This window comes from Pleurodeles waltl, chromosome 7 (assembly GCF_031143425.1).
Source record: "Pleurodeles waltl isolate 20211129_DDA chromosome 7, aPleWal1.hap1.20221129, whole genome shotgun sequence".
NCBI classification, from domain to species: Eukaryota; Metazoa; Chordata; class Amphibia; order Caudata; family Salamandridae; genus Pleurodeles; species Pleurodeles waltl.
This window is the reverse complement of record NC_090446.1, coordinates 1112981485-1113006221: the sequence shown is the minus strand read 5'-3', so window position 1 is coordinate 1113006221 and position 24737 is coordinate 1112981485.

The window sequence follows — 24737 nt, the reverse complement described above, 5'->3', positions numbered from 1 at the left end:
CCATCCCCCACCCACCCCACATACATACAGGTCCCCCCAAACCCCAAACCCACACATCCTCATGCATCCATACACCTATATGCACACACGCATTCATACAGACACATCCCTCCTTCACAAACACTCACGCACACCCCCATGCACTCACACACACCCCTTTCCCCCCTTCCCTCTTGGACAGCACTTACCTTTTCAATTGCGCTGCTCCGGGAGGGAATGGGCTCCTTGGATGCTGCTCCGCCGGCATCACCACGCCTTCCTACACCGCCACGCCTAAAACTGCATCATTATAGGCGTGGCGGAGTGTGGTGTGATGTGGCGGTGAGGGTGGTGCAGCATCCACCCCCGCCACTGACCGCCAGCATGGTGCATGGCGGACCTCACCGCCATCAATGGCGGTGAGGCTCCATGCGTCAGAATATGGCAGGATGCCTGCCGCCACCACTAGTGTTCTTCTGTCGACAGTCAGCATGGTCAGCGGCGGGCTATCCCGCAATGTTTGTAATGACTGCCATAGTATGGAGCAGGAAATTGTTAGCAGCTCATGCTGTAAAATCTTATGAATCCAACAGCACACCACTTTCAAGTCACTTTATCAGGAAAAAATTTACAATTGCTGCTCTTGATAATTTTGATTTTGAAGTCAGCTCTTCTTTGTCTGAAACATCGAGCACACATAATACTGCCATGGTTCTTTATGAAGACTGTACCAATGAAGTAGCTGCTGGAAAACAAGGTTTGTCAACTGTAGGAATAAACAAACAAAGCTTGAAACTTATAACCCAACTGCCTTGCCAATGTGTGCAAAATCACAACAAGCCATCAGCACTTCCCAGCCGACCAGAAAGTTTCAAAGTGGCTGAGGACATGGATCTTCATCTACCTGATGCTGCGGTCCACAAAACTGATGTTACTGAATTTATCATATCTCTTATTCAGTGCGGACTGAAGGATGACAAAAATCCAGTTCCTCCGTGGGCTGGAATTCATGCTCTAATCTCCCAGAATACCGTCCCACTGAAGAATTTGAGTTTTTTACTAGTAATACCATCTCCAGTCACAAACTACGCAACAATATAGGCAACTCTAAAAATCTTCCAAAATGTGCGTACACAACTTGAATACTAGCCTATCCTGCCATTTTACTGCGATTAAGGTGTTTTCCATATTGTAGCTGATATTTCTATGAGCAATCCAGTAGAACTTGATGATCTTTAGCCAATGATGGCAGTTTTCCACATGACAAAAGCTGCGTTGTGGTGTGCAATAAGTTATCTCAGTGGATGTGGCATAGATGATGCTCTTATTGCGGCTGAAATCTTTGGAAGCAAAACTGTCCAGTCAGTATTGAGCGGAACCCATTATGTTTGTTCATTACAAGGTATGCTCATCATATCTAAGGCTATAGAAACAGTGCATTGGAATGCTTTCTGGAACAAAAATGACAAATTAGTTTTTGCATATCTTATATCAGAAGTGAACAAGGCACAAGGTGCACTTCATTCAAAAGAAATAATGCAATGGCAGGCAATGTTCAATACGCTTAGTTCAAAATCAGAAAACCTGAAAACCGAGGTGGTAGAGTTTGTCAAAAAATGTGAAGAAAAATCAGAACTTTGCAAGTACTGGGTAAATGAAAGCTCTAGTGAAAAACCTGGGAGCTGCACATGAAGACTTTGGCATCACTGATTACTGTGTTTCACAAATTTGATTGCATAAACTACCTGAGATATGTGTCCTGTTATTGGTAAGAGTGAGGATGCTAAAGGTGGAAAAACTATACCTCTACAGAAAACTAATCCAAAGACATTTTGGGGTGAAAGACAGCGAGGGTCAGATATGTAAAAGTGAATATGTTGCTCAATGACAGCTAGTTTAAAATGAAATCCTTTCTATTTGCAATGCAAGTGATGACTAATTCAAAATTATTGGACCATTGTGAAACTGTTCCTCACCATGAACTTGTGGGAAAGAAAGGGGAACATTTTAACAAGCATTTTGACAGCCTTCTTCATTTCATGCAGCAGCAAGGAAACCCCTTTGAAATGACTGAGCCTGTGCAACTACACCAGGTCATGACCAAACAATATGTGGAAAATGATAAAAAGACAGGTTTACTAGATGTCCTGGAACATGGATCAAAACTGTATGCAGAACTGAAGCAGGGGACATTTGTATTGAAAGAGAAAGGCTGTTTGACATAATCACTAAAGCTAAACTTCCATGCTTTAGTTGCCATACTAAGATTTTCGTCTAACCAGCCACTACAAAACAGGTTACAAAGCAATAACTTTCACAAGCACATAGAAAGATGGATGTAACAAAATAAAGGGGTGAATTTATCAAGGATATTCTGTTGTATGATCTTCCAACAAACACACTATTTGATGGAGATGCTGCAACCAAACCAGATAATCACAAACTCGTACAGAAAAAGCTTTCACCTGACAAATTTAAATTTGAAAAGGTGTTCTTATTGAAAACTACTGTTGCTGTGGACTATATGTCACAGTTGCGAAGGGTCAAGATTTCATCCATGCAAAACTTCGGAGAGGTTGTTCAGACTGTTCTACAGCTATCTAAGTCAGTGTGCACCTTACAGGAACTGCAGATTTTCTATGACAGTTATCTTGAGCTATCTGTCAAAGAATGTGAGAGAATCGGATGAATGTCTACAAGTGGAAGAACTGACCTTGCCTGCATCAACAATTCAACACTTTTACGTGTGCAACTTGATAAATTCTGGTCATCAACATCGAACAAGATGTTAACTTGCCAAAACATTGCTGATGTTTCACTGGACACTGAATTTCCAATTATTTCAACTGGAATGATTGTCAGTGAGGAGTTAGTGCCTGCAGAGATTTATTTAAAAGGGACGGGCCATGTTGTTCAAGAACGTAACAGAAAACTGGAGGAAGCTGACCTTTGTGTTGTGCCACATGTTGAGTGGGTTGTTCATAATGGTTCCAATCGAGTCATTGTACTGTCAAATGACACAGATGTTATTATTGTGCTACTTAGATTTGTTTCAATGTTCATAAGTCAAGGATTGTCAGAGTTATGGATACGTTACGGAACAGGCACTTAATCCCGCTTCATATTCTGTACAAGAAACCTGACCCAGAGATACCCAGTGTTCTTATCAAGGCACATGACACTATGAGCAAAACTGGAACAAAGCTTGCAGCTTTAACTGCTGAGCCAGAAAGTTTCTAAAGGGATTTGCTGAGACAGGAGAAGAATGTGGCTTTAAAGATGTAGAATAATACCTTGAGCATGTGTGGAAAACAAGTTGCGACAGTCACACTTTTGACGATCTTCCGTACAGTGCGTTCAAAAGATCATTTACACATTAAAAGAGCATTCTACTTGACCAGAAGATGTGTAAATGTTTTGGATCGTGCATATGTAGAGATAGATCTGAGTGAATTAGCTTGGAAAGATATTGATGGGGTGCTAAAACCAAGTTTCTAAAGCATCTACCCACAGAACGTGCACATATATGTACTTGCAAAACCTGTGCTACAAAAATATGTCCCAGTCAATATACTCTTCTCAAATGTTCAACATTCTGCAAATGTACCATGAGTGACTGCCAAAACAAATAAATAAAGTGAACTAGGAAAATTGTCTTTAAAAGGAGTGATAAACATGATTTTATTTCATATTCAAATCATAAACATTGTTTAGTGTATACATAAAAGAATTCAATACCATTTTTATTTGTTTCACTTCTATATATGTCTCTTCTTCCTCTATTATAGCTGCCATTTTGGGACATGGTGGAAGGGTTGCTGTGAGGAGTTATTTGCCGTCTCTATAACTCTACTTGACCCCCAAAACCTATGTTTTGACATCAAAATCAAGTACAAAGGTCTCATGGTTCCTGAAGTATTACATCATCACTGCAAAACATCTGCCATTTTTAAAAATGCTGGCCACAAAAATTCAGCCTGGATCAGCAATGTCTACCCAAACTAAATTACTTCTCTAATGATCCAAAACCCAAATCAAAAATGAAAACCTCTGGACAGCAATTTTTTATGGAGGTATATCAGGGGGGCCGGGATTATTAGGAGAAACCAGACAAGATTCCTGTAAAGACTATGACAGTTTATGATCAATTCTGTTTTATTTTTTATGGTTCAGAAACTTAAATAGCATGAGTTCTCAACTCTATCACCTACCACCCAGAGGCCAGCAGAGAGATAAATGCTCTGATAAATGTTATCCCTAACTAATGTCCCCTGACCTCTTCACGCTCCCCCAAGACATTCAGTAGCAAGTGTAGATTCATATTAGCACTCCATGAAATCACCACACTTCCCCATATTATTATTAACCCTTTATCTCAATGCGTATTTCCAGAATCTTCTATGTAAGGTCTGGCTCCGTTCCATATGGAGTGGGATCTATGGGCAAGAGCTTTAGATATTTGGGGCACGTTAACTCTCGGAATTCGGTGGTTAGAAGGGCTACAAGGGGGGCCCATACCTCCTAGTAAGTATCCAGTTTATGCTCATAATTTTACATCATTATATTAATTATTCAATTAAAATGTGCAAAGTGCCTTTTAGGTGCAGGATGTAAGGGATATGGGGTAATAAGTGCAGACATATAATAATAATCAGGTATCAATTAAAATACATTGGTAGTAATAGTTTAATTACATTCTAATTATGAAATTAAATGCATATTTGTTTAAAATATGTAAAATATTTTTTAGGAGAGTGATATAAAGGATTTAGGGCTAATGGGTGGGGAAATGTATTAATACTCAGGTATTAATTTGAATACCTGAGTATTCATTATTTAAAAAAAGTATAATTATTAATGTTAAAACACATATTTGTTTAAAATATACAAAACAACAGAGTGGCATCAAGGGATCTAGGGGTATTGGGTGGGAAGTGTAGTAATACTTAGCGCCTGATTCAGAGTCTGGTGGTCAGACCGCCAGGGTACCGCCGTCTCTGCCGGGATCGGTGATTCCGACAGGTTGACGGTGGGTGCAGGTCGCAATCAGCGGGCGGTGCTGCATGCCGCATCGCCCTGCTGATTATGACCTGGTTCTCCGCCAGTCTTTTCATGGCGGTTTTACAGCCATGAGAAGGCTGGCAGAGAACAGGTGCCGGGGGACCCATGCACTTGGCATGGGCATTGCAGGGGTCTCCCTGCCCAGCGCCCTCACAATGCTCACTGTCTGCTGTGAAGACAGTATGCATTGTGAGGGTACTGGTGCCCCCTGTGGGTGGCAGCATTGGCGCCGGCTCGATTACGAGCCGGCAACAATGCTGCCGCCACTTTCCTGCTGGGCTGACGGGTGGAAACCTTGGTTTCTGCCTGTCAGCCCAGAGGGAAAGTCGTAATGGGCCCGGCGGGGAGGTAGCCAGTAAGGCAGCAACCTGCCTGTCAGAAGTTCAGCAGACGGGTCATCCTGTCCACCAAACCTATAATCAGGCCTTTCGTTATAATTAAAATACCTTGTTATTAATAAGATTATTAAATTTAAACATTCTAAATTGAGTTAAGAATGTAATGCAAAGATGGTAAAACAAGATATTTTTAATAATTGATTCATTACTACATATAAGTTAAAAATATATAACTAAGAATTAATGTCTTATAAATATTAAAAAACATAAAAATAAATTAATAAATAATAATATTTAAATAACGCTAAGGGCCTCATTATGACTTTGGCAGTCAGACGAGTCAATCGCCAAAGGCATGGGGAGGAGACCGCTGACAAGCCGGCAGCCTCCCCTCCAGTCGCATTACGATGTTTCCACCGGGCTGACCGGCGGATACATCGTATTACGATTCTGCTGGTCAGACCGGCGGAAACAGTACCACAGCATTGGCCTCGGTTCCCTTAAGGAGCACCCTCGGAATGCACGCAGACAGTGCACATTCCGAGGGTGCTGGTGGGGGGGTCCTAAACTGCCATGGGCACTGGCTTTCCGGCAGGCTTTTCATGGCGGGGACCCTGCCATGAAAAGGCTGTCGGAAAGAGGACTCCTGATCAGCATGGCTGTGCTGTGGCTGATCACGATTCCGATCGCTGCCATCCCATCGGGATCCATGATCTCAGCAGAGGAGGCGGTCGAACCGTCAGTGTTGTAATGTGGCCGTGGGACCGCCTGGCATGCAGCAGTCCCACCGTCACCATGGGTTTGGCGGTTCTCGGAGCACCAAACTCATGAGGGCCTAAATCAATTTCTCACCATTCCATTGATTTATGTGAGAGAAATGGTCCTTTATTTTAACTTTTCAGGTTGACATTTGTGGTTGTGTGTCTGTTTCTATAGCTGGCGGAGTGTTGATATCAGAATCAGAAGCATGGAGCAGCTGCAGTCAGTTAAGAACAATCTAATTTATTTAAATCAACAGATAGGTTAGGACTATTATTGCAAGGAGAGAGGTAGAGTGGTAGTTAGATGTTAAATAGAAGAATATTGTATGTATTGCGTGTGTTAACCAGTTTTACAGTCCCATAGAGTTTATGTTTGTACACACACATTTGGCTTATTGCTATTTTTTTTAAAAAAAGTTTCATACATTTTTTTGAAAAAGAAACAATTTTTTTAAATTAAAAAAAAAAAAAACCTGATGTTTTGTCACGTTTTTATTAATTTTAATATTTGGGAGTCCAATTTTTAAGCGGAAGACACCAGCTAAGAGGAAAGAAGACAAAATGACTGGATTGCATTATACTTTTTAAAACAAAAAAAATAACTTTGGATGTTTATGTGGATTTTGATATGTGTTTACTTTTTTTTTAAAACATAGTTTTTTTTAGAAAAGTGCAGATGAAGTAAGAAGTTGAGTAGAAGGAAGACTATGGAAGAAATTGATTTTTAAATCATGAATGGAATTCCAATTTTTATTATTTAAAAAAAAAAAAGTTTAATCAATTTTTCGGGGTGTGAATCATGGTTATCTTTTACTTATTGTTGGACTGCTGGCGATTCTTGTTGAGTGGATGGCTAAGTAATCACCAAGAATTGAAGACAGAAGACAACACCAGGTAGGACCAAATAAACTTAATACAGTTTTGAAAAACATACAATTGAATTTCAGAAATTATGTAAAACAGGGGAGTAATGCTATTTGTTAATATTGTTAGTAATGTAAGATGTATGCAATGTCGTTAAGGTAGTCTGAAACTCCCAACATTGAAAACTGATGGGTTTTGGCTAATAGTTTTTTAGACATTATTTTGCTTCTTTTTGAAGTCCAAGGATTCTGACTACAGACCCGATTATGAGTTTGGCGGACTGGAACACCCTTCCGCCAAACTCCTGATGGGGTGGTTGACACCGTGCAGACTATCACGCTGCCGGCCCCATTTAAGACTTTTTCTGCTGGGCTGGCGGGTGGAAACCAAGGTTTCTGCCAGTCAGCCCAGTGGGAAAGTGGTGGCAGCATTGTCACTGACTCATAATCCAGCGCAGGGGGCACCAGCACCCTCGTAATGCGCACTGCCTGAACAGCAGACAGTGCGCACTGCAAGAGTGCTGGGCAGGGGTACCCTGTACTGCCCTTGCCACGGGCATGGGCAGTGTACAGGGCCCCCTTTGGCCCCCTGCACTTGTTCTCTGCCAGCCTTTTCATGGCGCTGAAACCAGGCGGAGAACCAGGTTGTAATCAGCAGGGCAGCGCTGCACGCAGCCCACCCTGATGATTACAACCTACATCCGCTGTCAGACCTTCGGGATCACCAATCCTGGATGCATCCAGAACGCATCCGCCCACCTGATCCTCGACATACCCCACCTGAAGGACCTCCACTGGCTCCCCGTGGACAAGAGGATCACCTTTAAACTCCTCACCCACGCACACAAGGCACTACACAACACAGGACCCACCTACCTGAACGTCAGACTCAACTTCTACGTTCCCTCACGTCAACTACGCTCTGCCAACCTTGCCCTCGCCATCGTCCCCCGAATCCAGCGCAAGACCTCTGGCGGCAGATCCTTCTCCTACCTCGCCGCCAAGACCTGGAACTCTCTCCCCACCTCACTACGCCAGACCCAGGACATCCTCACCTTCAGGAGACTCCTCAAGACATGGCTCTTCGAACGTTAGCAGCAGCACCCCCCCCCAGCGCCTCGAAACCCTAACGGGTACATGGCGCGCTTTATAAATCTATTGATTGATTGATTGATTGAGGCAGCGGGTCATAATGTGGTGGTCAGACCACCACAGCAGCGGCAGTCCAGACCACCATCTCGAATAGGGCAGTCTACTGACTGCCAGACTCCTAGTTAGTCCCTTCCTGTCAATGATTGCACCTGTCTCATTACCTAAAAACTTTGTCCCTTGTCCAAAATGTGCAGGTTGGTGTAAGTTCTATTGATAGAACTGTTAAAAGAAACATGCAACCCCTTAATGACATTATTTATCTTTGCACCTTCCTCTAAGCAGGTCACATAGTAGTCCCACAATTCAATTAGAATGATGGTTTTCTAATTTGACCAGACCAGGTTTAGATGGCCAATCCATGTCTCTTCAAAGTAATTATAATTTCGCTTTGTTTCATGCAAAATAGTCTGATTGAGCAATTGATGTATAGAAGACATCTACACATTCAAGAGGTACAAAACACAAACATGGTAGTTTCCTTAGTTCAATCTGTGGTTTACTACTAGACATGCAATCCTTAGCTAAAGATGTTTTTTGAAAAAATGTTTTCACTATGCGTGGGAAAAATCAAAAAACATCCTTGAATATGTGTGTTTGGATACATATTTATAACAGTATTTATTATCTGTAATTCAAAATCAGTTATTATTTTTTTAGGACTTCTGATTATAGTTTTAGATTTTATCACTGATAAACATTCAGAATATGCTGAGGATTGTCTTTCTGGAAGTAAACCATAAATTAGTGGGGTAGTATTATTATTTATGTTAGCATGTGTTGTGTAAATTTGGGTGAATGGATGGGGGTTGTCTTAAATGTACCATCCACCATCCAAATTTCACTATTTTCAAGAGTTATGGTGTTATGCAGGGTTGCAAAAGGTAGGCCCATATTTATGGGCTTTTGACACAGGGCAGGAATGCTCTATAACTAAGTAATATGGCACATTTCTGTCCTCTCCCATTGCGCTGGCACCTTTTTGGCAGCCTAGCGCCAATGCGGGCACCCTTGCACCATGGTACAAGGGAGTCTGCATTGTAGGCAGGAGTGTTTTTGTGCAGGAAAGGTCTTCCTGCAAAAACACAATCCTGGGAGGCTTTGCCCTCTTTCTATGTTGCTGCACAATGCACCACACATAGAAAGAGTTAAAAACGAGGAGAAAAAAATATATTTCCCCTTGTTGTACCTCCCATGGGGTGGTGTAAGGTTGTGGCAAATGCCCAGGTTTACAAGTTCCTGTAAATCTGGGGATGCGTCATAATGTTTGGGTGTTGTGTGGGAACACCCCCCACAACACCCATGGAACACTTTCCTTGCACAGAGTAATCCAACACAGCAATTTGCGCTGCCTTGCCTTACTCCATATCTACAAGGTCAATTGCAAATGGCTTTGTGTGGCCTCACAGATATGATTTGAAGGTTTGCGCCACCAGTGCTTCACAAAAAGTGACACAACCACGGTGCAAGGGGCTTATAAATAGGCCCCTTGGTTGACATTTCTGAGGGTGTCGTTATCATCAAGAAAGAAAGCTTCATGGGTAAAATGTCCATTTAGTTGAGGGGGAATAATAATAGCAGATTATGTTTGAGGGGTTCTCAATTGTGGAGTCCTCATCTTTTTTGTCTTTGAACCATTCTTCTCAAAATTAGGATTGTGGGCGTGCTGCTTGCAACATGCATGGGGAGTTCATTAGAGGGAGCAGCAAGTGTCTTTATGAGTTGCACGTTTTCTCTAACTTCCCACTCTTCTGCAGAGGTCGAGTGGTTATGCTCTGTTGTTCTCTCAACAATATCACAGAGTAACAGCACTGCCTTTGCAACGAGTTGAGAAGTCGTTCACAAACCTCCAATGACTCCTGTACTCATTAAGTCTCTCCTTACAGTAAATGTATCCACCATATGTAAGAAGTCTGATTAATCATTTGCATTTGATACATTCTGACTGCCATACATTCGCCATGGTATGATCATCTGAAAAGGTGAAAAGAAAATGTAAACATATTGCACTTTGTAAAATGTTTAAAAATTGTTTCAGTGCTTTTTTCTTTTTCATGCTGTAGAAAGACAGAAAATGTTACTTTAAAAAACCTACGAAAAAGAAAAGCAAACAAGTTAATGGTTTGGATCTGTTTAGAGAAAGGAAATGAAAAGTTATTATTTTCCTGTTTGGAAAATTAAAAATTGATTATTAGTTTGCCAAGTGGTAAAAGTTAAGCAATTCACCTTTTTGCTTTTGAGTATTAATGGTTTTTGACAATTTTGTTCTGCTTAATTGGTTGAGTTTTCTTTCAGATTATTAATTGATGTGGTACTTTTAATCCAGAAATCACAAAGTATATATTTATGGATTCTTTTTTTAGTTGTTTGACCTTTGTGATTTTGAGAAGATAAAGCATTCATCTTGGTTAAATATATTTATTTGCATTTTTAGTATTTTTTTAAATAGCCAATCAATCAATCAAACAGGATTCGTAAAGCACGACTAATTACCCTTGAGGGTAGCCAGGCGCTTGCAGGTCTCAGCGGCTCATTCAAATAGCCAGGTCTTGAAGGCTCTACAGAATTCTGGATGAGTAGTGATGGTCCAGAGATGCGTGGGGAGGCTGTTCCAGGTTTTGCTGGTATGTGGGAGAAGGCACAACCTCCACTTCTGTGATAAGGAGGCAGAGCGTAGTCTTCTTTACGATTGGTAGAAATTCGGGCAGCCGTTAATGTAAGCGGGTCCTTGGTTGTATAGAGCTTTGTGTGCATGGGTTAGCATCTTGAACACACAACTCTTCTGCAAGGGGAACCAGTGGAGTTGCCTGAGGTGTGGTGTGATGTGATGTGGGATCATCGGAGAAGGTCAAGAATGAGTGTGGCTGCAGCATTCTGTATGGTCTGAAGTCTTTGTACGAGATGTGAGGTGACACCTACGTAGAGTGCATTGCTGTAGTCTAGTTGACTGATGATGAGGGCCTGTGTTACAGTGCACCTCATATGCAGGGGTAGCCACTTAAAGATCTTACTTAGCATGCACAGAGAGAAGAAACAGGCAGAGGAAACGGTGTTAATCTTTGATTCCATGGCAAGCCTGTTGTCAATGATGATGGAATGTTTGGAGGTTGTGGGTCCGGATTCTAGTTCTGAATGCCACCACGAGTCATTTCATGTGTTGCTTCTCTTGCTGAAGTTCAGAATTTCAATCTTGTCTCTATTTAGCTGCAGGCAGTTTTCTTTCATCCAGTCGGCGATGTTTGTCATGCATTTGTGGAAGAAGGTTTTGGTAGTGGTGGGTTTGTCGTTGAGCGAGAGGATGAGATGGGTGTCTTCTGCGTAAGAGGTTATATTGAGGCCATGAGATCTGACTATGGGCCTCAATACGAGTTTGGGTGGCGGTCAGACCATTGTCAAGATGGTGGTCAGACCGCCGTATTACGAGTCATGCAAGCCTATGGAGCAAATATTGCTCCTGTCCTGCCCGCCCTGCCAGGCAGCACAGACCGCTGTGGTCACGAGGCAGCACAAACAGGCTGCGAAAACAGTGTTTCCGCCAGAAGTATTACGAGGTTGCACACCGCCATGGTGGTCCAACCACCACATCTCAGAAGGAGGAAAAGGGGACTATAAAGGGAGACACTCACCTGCGGCATCCTTACACGTCTGCTGCCACCATGGAACCCATCATGCATGTCCTGCCGCTGTTGTTGATCATTAATGGAGCATAAAATCCACGCCGCCGTGGGCACAACTGACCATCAATATACACACCTATCTGTCTCATTACCCATAACACTAGGTTGTTGCACAGTCGTTCACATCGTGCGGGGCTCACACTACTGGCACCAAGTACACGTCTCATTGTGTCCTGGGTCGGAATCATACATAAAGATGGACACCTCCACAGATAAAATATGGGCAGGTCCTTCACACTGTACTGTAACACTACACAAAAACACATGGCCACACATCTCAGGCACAGGGATAGTGAAGGCTACACAACATTGTCTCACACATCACCAACAACACACCAACGTTACCTATACAAATACAACTCACATACTCACATTCCTCACAGGCCCTGGACTGTCGTCACATACAACACACATATGTATGGATGTAGCATGGAACACAAACACCACTACCATGAACCAGCCCTGCAATGGACACACACATCACCCACACCACAGCACAATGGAGGGACAATGACATGCACAATAAATGGAGAGGCAAATAGAAAAAGAGCACTAAGCTAACAATACCTGCACAACAGGCATGGGGTATCAGGAACACCCAGGGAAGGAGGCTGCATATTACTTTGCACATGACCCTTAAACAACATCTGCACAGGAAATGGCTCTATATGTGTTACAAGGCCATACAGTACTTGATCCAAATGACATGCCCATCTGCAGAATGTGGAAGTGGAAGTCAACAAAGCACATACAACTGCATGGGGCATACATCTACAGGAACTAGCCGCAAGGTACAAACAGCTGAATGGACACATGCACAGTCAAATGCAAACAAAGCTAGCCCAACTAAACCCTCCATGCCTGACAAACAAAACTCATGACATGTCAGATGAACACATAAGCCATATTAGGGGGGCAAGTCTAACACCATACATGCTCACAATGGACAACACAAGATGCAATACTTACCACAACAAACAGTACACAATGTCATGACACCCCCATTGCATGAACACCCACATATCGATAAAAACAACACATACTCTTGTCTTGAGGGACAACAGCACTGCCCACAAAGTCACATACTGCAAACAACAGCAAAAGCAACACCAAACAGGCTGAAACACAAAAAACAGTAGGCACATAACACAAGTCACTCAGAACAACATAACCGTAGAAAAATAATTGCAGGACAACGTTGTACCCAATAAAACAACAACTGTCTGGGCTTATTATAACCAAATGAATTAGAATAACAGCCTTTGGCCAGTCCATTTTTGGTGCATAATAGCAGTGTTGTGTCCAAACTTGACACCTAACTACCATGGAACCTCCCAAGGAAGGGGCATCAAGGGGGCATTCAGGCACCTCAGGGATTATCCTTGGGGGGGCGGGGTCCGATTTGGGAGGTTTGGACTTGGCCTTGGGAGGGGTGGTCTTTTTGGGAAGGATGAGCTTCTTCTGGGGGGGAGAGGTATTGGTGCTTGCGGGGGCAGGGAGGCCGTGGGGGTGGAAGGGAGGGGCTGGGAGGTGGGTGGGGGCCTCTTGGGTTTGGGATGGGTGTTGAGGGAATAGGGGAAAGGGCAAGGTCAAACATAATAAACTTTCTTAGTGACACGGAGACAGTCATCAGAAGGGGATCAGGATTTTGAGGTTGAGGGAGAGGTTTTCTGCTGTGTTGTAGTGGTTGTCTGCTATGTTGGTGTGATGTCGTGGGTGTGTGCTTCCAGGAGGTATGCTTGTGTTTGGTGGGTGCCTGTTGGGTGGATGAGAGTGTTTGTGTGTCTTGGGGGGCTGGGAGATGGAGGTGCTGGGAGATGGAGTGATGGATGCGTGTGTCTGTTGGGGTGGTGGATGTGGGTATGCTGGATGTGGTGGATGTCTGTGTGTCTGTATTTGTGGTGTCTGCAGTGTGGTACTTGTGGTGAATATCTGGGGATCTGCTGGGGTGGTGTCTGTGGGTATGATGGGTTTAGTGGGTGTGTCACTGACTGTTGGTGTGGTGCCTGTGGGTATGCTGGAAGTCGTGTGTGTGATGCTGGGGGTGGTGTGGGTGTCTAGGGGAGATGTGACTGTTGTGTCTGTGGGTGGCTGTTGTTTGCTGGCTTGTTGGTGTGTTTTGTGGTGCTTGTGTTTGTGTGTGCTCCTCTTGTGTATTGATGTGGATGCGTGTGGATCTGTCTGTGTGCTTTGGGTAGGAAGGGGAAGGGGGGATTTGAAGTAAGAAGAGGGAGGAGGGACGGAAGGTGGGGGTGACTGGCCATCAGTGTGGAGGCCAAAGCTGGAAAAGATCTCCTTAGGCCAGACATTGCATCATGAATGCCTTCCAGGAATGCATTGGTCTGTTGTAGCTGACTTGCCAATCCCTGAACGGAATTCAGAATGGCTGTCTGACCCACAGAGATAATTCTCAGAAGGTCAGTAGCCTCCTCACTGAGGGCAGCAGGTGTAACAGGGGCTGGGGCAAAGGAAATGCCAACCCTCTTTGGTGAACGGGCATGGCCAACTGGGTAGGGGACAACAGGGAGGGCAGTGTTAGAGCGGGGCTGGAGGACAAGGATGGTACAGGGGGATGCCCCAGTGGGTCCGCCACCACGAGGGAGTGTCCACTGGAGGAAGAATTCAATGATGATGTTGATGTTGCGTTCTCCCCCATGGCAGTCTCCCTCTCCTCCAGGCCACTGGGTCCCTTCGTGTTGGTTGTGTCATGACCCAAGGTCCCGTGGCCAGATGCGTCCCCACTTGGCTGTGCCCCGTCTCCTTCATTTGCCGGTGCTGATGCTGCAAACACAAACATAAATAAGGCCATCACATGTCCATGATCACACTTGAACAACAGTTCTGATTAGCATACAGTACCATGATGTCAAGTAGGCCCAGCAACAAACTCCACCTAAGTGACCCATACATGTGCCATACCATTTGCATGCATGCCATGTCAACAGTTGCCAACAGGAAAAACAGGAACACAAACAACTACAATTGCATGGCAGAAGTTGTGCCATCAAAATGACCATACAACCATTAGGAAACACCATCATCCTCAAAGCTTTGTCCCATGGAGCAGGCCACATTCACCTGTTGGCATACGATAGTGGGCCAGTGCAAAATGCTTTTCCGCAGATCCCACACAAAGTCATGCACACAGCTATTTGTCACATACATAAAGACCTAACAATGAGAACTGATGATACAAAATCATGCTATGTTGATGACAATAGTACAGTATCCTGGCGAAGGTGGCATGGAAATACCCATGTCACAATGGAAGCATATCAACAATGTAGAATTCACCAAGTGACATTTGTCCCAATAGAGTCACGGAAGTAGCATTAATGTTGGTCAGATAGGCCACACATGTGGCATGGAAATAGATATGCACAGTGTGGCTCTAAACCCTAGGCCTACCTGTCATGTCCCTCATTGGTACTCAGTTGTACATGTCAAATTACATGCAATGACGGATGAGGGTATGTGTCAGCCAATAAATAATGGTGACACACTCCTGTGTGTAGCACTACATGAAATGTAGCCCCATTGTAAATGTCCTATTCCACAAACAGTGTGCCATGTGCATATGTGTGAGGGAATACAGACATCACCCCATCAACATAGGTAGACCATGCATGAAACTGCAGTTCACAAATGTTTGATACAGAGAAAGGGACACATGCTGACATGTAGACACTAGGAATGTTGGCAACAGTGCTGGTACATAAGTCATGTCTATGGACTTACCCCAATTACCAAGGGAAAGTAGTGATTTATAGCTACATCCAAAGAACAATGTAAGCCCTGTCACATATATGTTGGACATCTTCACTTTACGGACTTCAGTGAGGCACCAGCACCCATCATACGCTGAAGACAACTAGCATCTGGGTGGCAGATGCCTACATACACATTTACCCAGACACATGGCAGAGGACAGTGATCCATCACCTACTTACCTTTAGCCTGGAACGTTTAGGAGTAGTGGTCTGTTGCATAGCAATTACACCCACAACAGCAACAAACAGTATTTGATTGATCAATGTACACAGCCATTTGTCGTCCCTGCAGAGCAAGTGGTTTGTGGATTCCAACAAGTCGTGTCCCTGGTCCCTGGGAGAACAGGCAAGGCACATCAGTATACAACACATTATACGGCTACACAAACAATCACTTACCTACTGTGTGGCACATGGCTCACCCCTAATTGTCAGTGGGAGCAGTTAGAACCTGACTCAATCACTTGGCAATGGGACAGGCAAGAATATGTCCTTCACTCACCCCCTTGTGGCTGCTGTGCTGCCCTCAAATGCCCACCAGGCTCCGGATAGGCCACCGCCAGAATGCAGGCCATTAGCTGGTTCATGGTCCAACAGGCAACCCGCATACGTTGGGAGGACAGCCCTAGCTGGGCCTCCACAATCTTCCGGGCCCAGCTTCTCAGGTCCTCCTACCCTTTTCTGCAGTGGGTGCTCCACCGGCTGTGGACCCCTAGGGTTCACACCTTATTGGTGATGGCTCTCCATATTTCATTCTTTTGATGGGCGTTGACCTGCATGGATGCAAAAGACAAATCAAGAGGTCATGTTCGCAAGTCTCATCACAAATTGTTGAGTCACACACATGTCAGTAACATCAAGCTAGAACGTTGCTATTTGTCAGTACTCCCCAGTTGTGACACATACAAGCCAATAAGTACAGGGCCATGACTACAGACATAAATGTCCCCATCTGCAGACCAACCCACCACCCTGCCCAGGTCCTACAATGACTAAGCAAGCTTACTGACATCATGTGGGCCATGCTCTGGCAACCTGACTGAGATGTGAGCCACATTGAGACACATCACACCTCTGTGGCTTCTGAAGGGTAAACTCCTTAGGCATGAATGGACCAATGCATTCTCACTATGTGAGAATGACTCTCTGCATACAGTCCCTACAGGCTACTTCCAGAGTACAAACTCAAACATCACACATGGGTAACAATAAAGGGTCTGGCATGGTGGGTACAGAAAGTGTGTGGGCATGTGGCCTAACTAATGCAGACTCATGCCACTTCAGGAGGTGGGGTACTGTGTTATGTACCTGGACCACAGAACACGCTTTTGGACATATGTGTCCATCCCACAGAGATGGCATCCAACAAACAAAGGCATGCACTGTCCAGTTTCTGCTATGTGACCAAGCTACTGAGTCACATATCATGGCTTCCAGGAATCAACACACTGTCTGCACTGTGGGAATGCCATTTATGGAATAACTCTGCACAGGACAAATTTGACCTTTGTGGAGGTGACAATAGGGCTGGAGTCAAAGACACACATTGATAATGATGCTAACTGCACATGTGGACTAAATCAATAACTTAACTCTGGACCCATTTCCATTCTAATCAAAGGAATGAGGCATTCTGGGCAGGATATTATACCAGTGCCACATATTGCCCACATGATAGGATCCGCTGGGGTACAGGGAGTGGCCACAGTGCCACAGTTGTAAAGCCATAGTGACTCCACTCCAGCCTAGACTAGGAACCATACTGGGAGATATACATGACAGGCCCTGGTCTCTGCAGGCTGAGAAGACAGAACTAACATGACACTACATCCCCATCGCATCCATGGATCATGATCAGGGACTGTTGTACTGCCCTCTGAACACTGGTTTATATGATGTTGGTTTGGTATGTGATAAGGCTAAAGCTGGTGACACCATTCGCTTTTCTGTTAGCCTATTCTACAGGGCTATGTCTGACAAAGCCCCTCCTTCCGTGGTCTTGGGGGCTGTACCTTGGTATATTTACCTTGACACAATATGAGTCAGCCATTCTAGGCCCTGACAGTCCAGACATATGGACAGCCTATGTGCTGTACAGTGCAATAAACTGTTTGGTGTGACCAGACACTTGCAGCAATGTTGTGTGTGTGTTGTTAGTAATCACAAGCAGGACACTGTACCTGTTACATATCCTTCCTTGCATTAGTATCTTGTGTCACCTTCATTTGCTTCACATGGTCTTACATCTCTACATAGCAAAATGTGGAATAGAAACAAGCAGACAATGACTTTGTGATAGGTGGATTTATTAAAAATGTGTGCTTTAAAATTGAACTGGGGAATGGTTGGAAAGAACATTAAAGTAGATGCCATACAACTGTGAGTCCAAAGTCCAGTGTACTCCTCCCATAGGAAATGGAAGGTGGTTGAAGAACAGTCAACAGAGTGAACATGTAGCACACAAAGGAGGATCTATAGGAAGAGGTCACTTTCTGGCAGCAGTGGGTGTCTTGCCATCCGCACCCCCTGGAGTCTTTGCTGGACGACCCCACTTGAGCGGGTGGGGGATCTGCTGCTACAGAGGCTGCTACAGAGGTGTCTGGGGCCCGTTCTTCCTCTGCAGGGCATCCCTTCCAGTGACTGGCACTGATGAAGGGCCTGGTGTTGCTGTGCCAAAGTAAGGGGTAGATTGTTGCTGACGATCCCTGATCAGGGTACTCTTAATGTCTCTCAACACCCCTGTTAGGGAGGCCATGTTGGTATCGTGGGGCTCCCACTGTTCACGCATATCCCTATGGATGTCCCTCTGCAGCTGCTTGATCTCCCAGGGTTCTGCAAGTACCTGGCCCATCACGCCTTGGGTCTCCTGACAGACCCCCCAAGACATAGCTAATGAGGTCCTGGCCAGGGGTATCCCCAATGGTCTCACCCCACTGGCCGTCAGCATCCCTGCCACTCACCCTAACCCCATGGGCCTGTGCCCTTGCCATAGGGTGCCCCCTACCATCATTGTCCGAGGTGTGGTGCTAGGACTCAGGATGCTGGACTGGGGGAAACAAGATGGTAGTCACTGTCCTAGGGACACAGGTTAGGGGGCAAGTGGCTGCCTGTGATGTCGAGGCAACCGGGCTGGGAGGTGATGATGTGGGCACAGTGAGACTCACTGTTGGGGTCTGACCAGGTAGTCTAGAAGGGCCGGAACCGTCCTCCACATCCAGACGCCCAGGAGTGTCTTCTACACTGAGGGCTTCAACCAGGGGGGAAACAACAGTCTTTTCAGTGACCTCTGTGTGCCCAGTGGTAGCTCGACCTGATGATGTGAAACATACAATGTTACTGGTTGCATTTGAGATCTACCTCCCAAGGTTTACAGTGGTATTTTGCAAAGCCCTTGTACATAGCTGCTTTGCAGGTTACCTTATTGTGACAGGCAGCCATGCTATTGGTTGTTTTGACCTGGGATTTGTGAAGCATGCCAATTCCATTAAAGCCAGGCAGCTGCTGAATTGTGCAGGTCATTAGCACTTAGGAGGATGGGCTAAGAATTACATCTTGCCACCAGTGCAGGCAGAACAGTTGCTGGGCAGGGTGCAGCTTTGACCGTTTTGGGGCCTAGTTGATAGTCATGCAGGAAGACCCAGGACTTTGTTGTGTATGTGATTGGAGTCATCATGTGGTAAGTGCATTGTGAATGTGTCTGCTGCCAATACCATTCTGGTGATGCATCTTGAGGCCTTGGGGATCATTTTGTGGCACACTGGGTAAGCTTTCCTTCCTGTCCTCAATAGTTTCATCTTGGGTTAGCTGTTCAAGAAGGAGCTAGGTGGCCAGACACATCTCTGAGTTGAGCATGATCTGTATTTTGGTCCTTCCCAGGTGAGTCAACTTCAATTGAGTTAGTAGGCAAGGTTTTTTTGACAAGTGACCACAGTTCTGACATTTGGAGTCCCTTTAACAGTACTTCCTGGGAGTTGCAGTCATCATACTCCCTCTACACCCAACATTTGACAACTGGTAACCTCCCAGGTGAGTAAACTTCATTTGAGAGTTCACTGACAGATGCACTGTGACAAGTGGACACTGGGCTGGTGATTGTAGTTAGCAAAATAGGGCCCATTGGGTTTTGCAGTCATGTCACTCTACTTCCCAACACTTGACAATTGGTAACCTCCCGGTGAGTAAACCTAATTTGAGAGTTCACTGACAGATGCATTGTGACAAGTGGACACGGGGCTGGTGATTGGAGTTACAGGAACAGACCCTCCTGGGAGTTGCAGTCATGTTACTCACTGTACTACAGACAGTATACAAATGTTATCCTTACAGGTGAGTACACTTCCACTGAGAGTTGAAAAACAAGGCCAGTTGGAAAAGTAAACACTGGGCTTGTGTTTGGAGTAGATAAGACAGAGACTCCTGGCCTTGGCAGTCATGTCACTCCCTCTACTTCATAACCCTGAGAAATGTCACCTCCCCAGGTGAGTACACTTCATGTGTGAGTTCCAAAACATGTGTTTTCGAGACGAGAACCCTGGACTGGTGGTTGGAGTGACAGTAAGAGAGCCTCCCATGATTTGAAGTCATGTAACTTCCTGTATTACACACACTATACAAATGGCATCCTCCCTGGTCCACTTAGAGAGTTAAGACACAGACCTCTTTGGACAGGAGAACTCTGTGCTGGTGGTTGAAGTTACATAAACTGGGCCTGCTGAGAGTTGCAGTTATGTCACTCTCTCTAGTACACACAGTATTCACATGTTATCCTCCCAGGTGAGTACACTACAATTGGGAGTTAACAAACAAGGGTGTTTGGTGAAGAGTACAAAGGACTGACTGAGTGGAGTAACAGTAACAGTGCCTTCTGTCCTTGGCAGTCATGTCAGTCCCTGTACTACACACACTTGACAAATGGTATCCTCCCAGGTGGGTACACTACATTTGGGAGTTCACAAGCAAGGGTATTTGGTGAAGGATACACTGGTCTGGTGTTTGGAGTTGTAGAACAGTGCCTGCTGGGAGTTGTAGTCATGTAACTCCCTGTAATATACACACACTATACACAGATGATATCCGCCCAGGTTAGTACACTACAATTGTTAGTTAAAAAACAAAGGTATTTGGTGAAGAGAATGCAAGGCTGGCTGAGTGGAGGAACAGTGCCTCCTGGCCTTGGCAGTCATGTCAGTCCCTGTACTACACACACTTGACAAATATTATCCTCCTAGGTGGGAACACTACAATTGGGAGTTAACAAACAAGGGTATTTGTTGAAGAGGACACAGGGCTGGCTGAGTGGAGTAACAGTAACAGTGCCTCCTAGTCTTGTCAGTCATGTCAGTCCCTGTACTACACACACTATTCATATGTTATCCTCTCAGGTGAGTACACTACAATTTTCAGTTAACAAACAAGGGTATTTGGTGACAGATACACTGGTCTTGTGTTTGGAGTTGTAGAATAGTGCCTGCTGAGAGTTGTAGTCATGTAACTCCCTGTAATACACACACTATACACAAATCCTATCCCCCCAGGGGAGTACACTTCAATTGTGAGATGCCAGACCAGACAGTTGGGCACTAGGCTGGTGAGTGGAGTGAAGGTGGCAAGAGGTGAGCAGTGAGCATGCATGACACAGCATTTTGGTGACATTCTTAGTGTTGTGTCTTACCAGACTCCACTCCTCCAGATATTCCAGTCAAGCCCTCAGGATGCAGGATGGCCAATACCTTCTCCTCCCAGGGATAGAGTTGTAATGGGGAACTGGGAGGGTCACCACCAGTCTTCTTGGCCTGCAGCTGGTGCCTGGAGACCAGGGAATGGACCTTGCCCCTGAGGTCGTTCCACCTCTTCCTAATGTTTTCCTTGTGTGCAGGGTGGTGCCTACAGCAGTCACTCTGCCGACTATCCTGTCCCACATTTCCATTTTCCTATTGAGAGGAGAGTGCTGTACTTGTGCTCCAAATAATTGTGGCTCTACTCTTATGATTTCATCCACCATGACTCTTAACTCTTCATCTGTGAAACAGGGATTTTGGAATGTGACATGGTGAAACAAAAATCCTAATTGAAATTCAGAAGAGTGACAGTGACTTACTAAAGGGGGGTAGTGCAGAAGGGTGTAACTGGACAAAAGTGTGTACAGGGTGATGTATGGTTTGTTGAAAATAAAATGGTGCCTAGTATCTGTGCAGTGTGGGAAGAGTTGCTCTGTCTAGCTGGGTCTTGCTGTGCAAATGCAAATATTGTGGTGTGTTTTATAGTGTCTTTTGCAGATGTGTCTAGTGTGACAATGTGCATCAGCTGTGTTGTTTTCAACTTCATCCAATGTGCCATTGTGTATTACTTTGGTGACCGTGAACCGCCGTAGTTTGGACCGCCTTAGATGACCGCCATGGGTCCCTGCCACTGTGACTTTGGGCTTGTAATACGGTTAGTGGTTGGTCAGTGTTGTGTCGGAGCTGGAGTTCAGACCGCCGATTTCCGGGCCATTGCCAGTCTGGAATTTTTGTTTGGTGGTTGGCGGTTCTGCCTATGTAATTCGTAATAGGGTGGTCTGTAAGACCGCCAACATGGCGGTCTTTTCAGAATCGCCAACATGACGGTACGGCGGTCCGACTGCCAAACTCGTAATGAGGCCTTATATCTTATTTTGACTACAGTAGATTGCCTTTAGCTAACGGCTTTTCAAGAGATTTAAAAAAAAAAAATTACCTTTAAGTAAGGGCCAAAATTATAAATTTCCCTGCTGTCTGACTGTAGCAATATGTTTAATTTTTTGCAAGTTTAGAAAGCTCTATTGGGAAAAAATAAGTTTTGTCCTATATCGCATTAATTACCCTGTTGAGAAATAATATGTTGATTCCTGTAAGATGACTAATAAGAAAGTATTACAGTTACAAAAATATGAAACTGTCAATTGACTTACATTTACCTTGTTTGAAGGTCTAAGTTTCGATTTTTGTCTCCTTGGTTTGTATCGGCTTCAACTGCGGAGTAGCTGGATTTTTCTAAAATAAAAAATAGTATTTTAAAAACATTTTAAAACTGTAACAGTAATGACTTGTCTTTTAGCAATTGTATTTCTGTCCTCTTTAGCCCCCTTCATTTTTTTCAAAGTTGCCAATATCAGATTTGAAATTGTTAATGTGTCCTATTCAATATACCACATCATCTCTATGTTGGTTTTGTCTGTATTTAGAACAGTGAATGTGTCCCCTTTAGTGTCCAGCACCTTCCCTGAGTTGCCTCTGACTAGAGTAGGATAGTAAATCAGCCCACCATAGTGTCTAGCCCTTTCCCTGAGGTGACTCTAAATGAGTACATAGCCTTTCTCCTTCAGTGTCCAGAATCTTTTCTGATGTGGCTTCTTTTTTTGAGGGGATAAATTAAAATGTATCACTGCATTCTCTAAAAATTCGAATTATTTGTACAGTATTTTGTATTAAAAAATACATTGCACTTTAGTTTTTTTGCAGGATGTTAATTTTTTTTTAACAAACTGTTGGTCATATTTGAATAGATGAACAAAATAATTTATTAGTAAAACAATTAGGAAAATATATTATTTATTTAACATATTTAGGGCCTGATTACAAGTACAGCGGGCCTTTGGACCGCTGTACTTGTGGTGGCGGTATGACTGCCGCCTCCCTGGCAGTCTGCCTGCTAGATTACGATGCTGGCGGTCGGACCACCACAACACCGCCTCCACCACCAGAATAAGAGATCCCGACAGGTTGGTGGCAGTAAACGTTGTGGTCAGCAACGGCTGTGCCGAGTTTGGCACTGCTGGGCGGATCACAACTTTCCTTTCCGCCAGCCTTTTCATGGCGGGGTCCACACCATAAAAGGCTGTCGGAAAGACAGAGTTGGGGCCACAGGGGGACCCCTGCAACGCCCATGACTATGTCTTGGGCAGTGAGAGCAAGGCCAATGCTGTTGCACTGTTTACACTGGTGAGCCCAGAGGACACATCATAATACGGCATAATACGGCAGTGGGGAGGCCGCCGGCTTGGTGGCAGCCTCCCCACCATCGTATTGGAGGTCTGCCAGTCAAACCAACCGCCATCGTAATGAGGCCCTTATTTTGTAGTTTTTATTCAGAAGTCAGTGTGAATCTCCACTAAGTGAAATATGTGTTTCTCCACAAATAATCGCTGAGGGTGTAAAAAACAAATGACTGTATTATATATTTAATTACATTTAAAAAGGTATTACTTTCATTAACAGTCATACTTACATAGATAAATAGATGGCAGTGTTTCAGTAACACTCTGGGCAAGATGAAGAACTTGGCGGTCCGACCACCGGACCGCCAATAAAGCAGTTGAGAGGACGCCACCAAGCCAGCGGCTTTCCCTCTGCCATATTACGACACTACCACCGGGCTGGCGGTAGTGTCTGCGACGGTGTCACTGGGGTGGCATGCTTCCTCTCAGAAAGTGAGCCTGGGGCACATGCCGACGCAGTGCAGCGCCACATGCACCTCGGGTGCACAATGCTGTGCATGGCACAGAGTGTGACAGACAGTGTAAGCATAGGGGGGGCACAACATGTCCCCCCAGCCACACTCACCAAATGGGCAAAATCGTCCTGGGGCCATGATTGGGGCCCCTTTCTGCCTTTCCGCTGATCTCTTCATGGCGGGGTCCCCGCCATGAAAAGTTTGTCAGAAAGGCAGGTTGTGATTAGCATGGGCACCGCCGTATTGGATCAAGCCTTGCCCAACCGCCGCCACCATGGGATCCATGATCCTGGCGATTGCAGCAGTCTTGTGGCAGTCGGACCGCCAGCTGCGGTCATACTGCCACCACGGGTATGGCAGTCTTAGGACCGCCGTACTCGTCATCTGGCCCTCTGTCTCAGACTCTCTCCCTTTCAGCAGTGCCTGTGGTCACCTCACAGGACAGTGTACCACTGAGCTCAAAATGGTGGACGACCATTTTTATAGAAATTCAAAGAGTTAATAATAAATTAAAAGAAAATACATGCTGGAATTGCCACATATATGCGGTTTAATATATAACTAAATATACATTTGTAGTGAGAGTTAAGTTTTACAATTTTATACTGACCTTCTTCTGCACAGAAGCCTGCCATCTTGATTCAAGCAGAAGAACGTTTGTTAAACATTC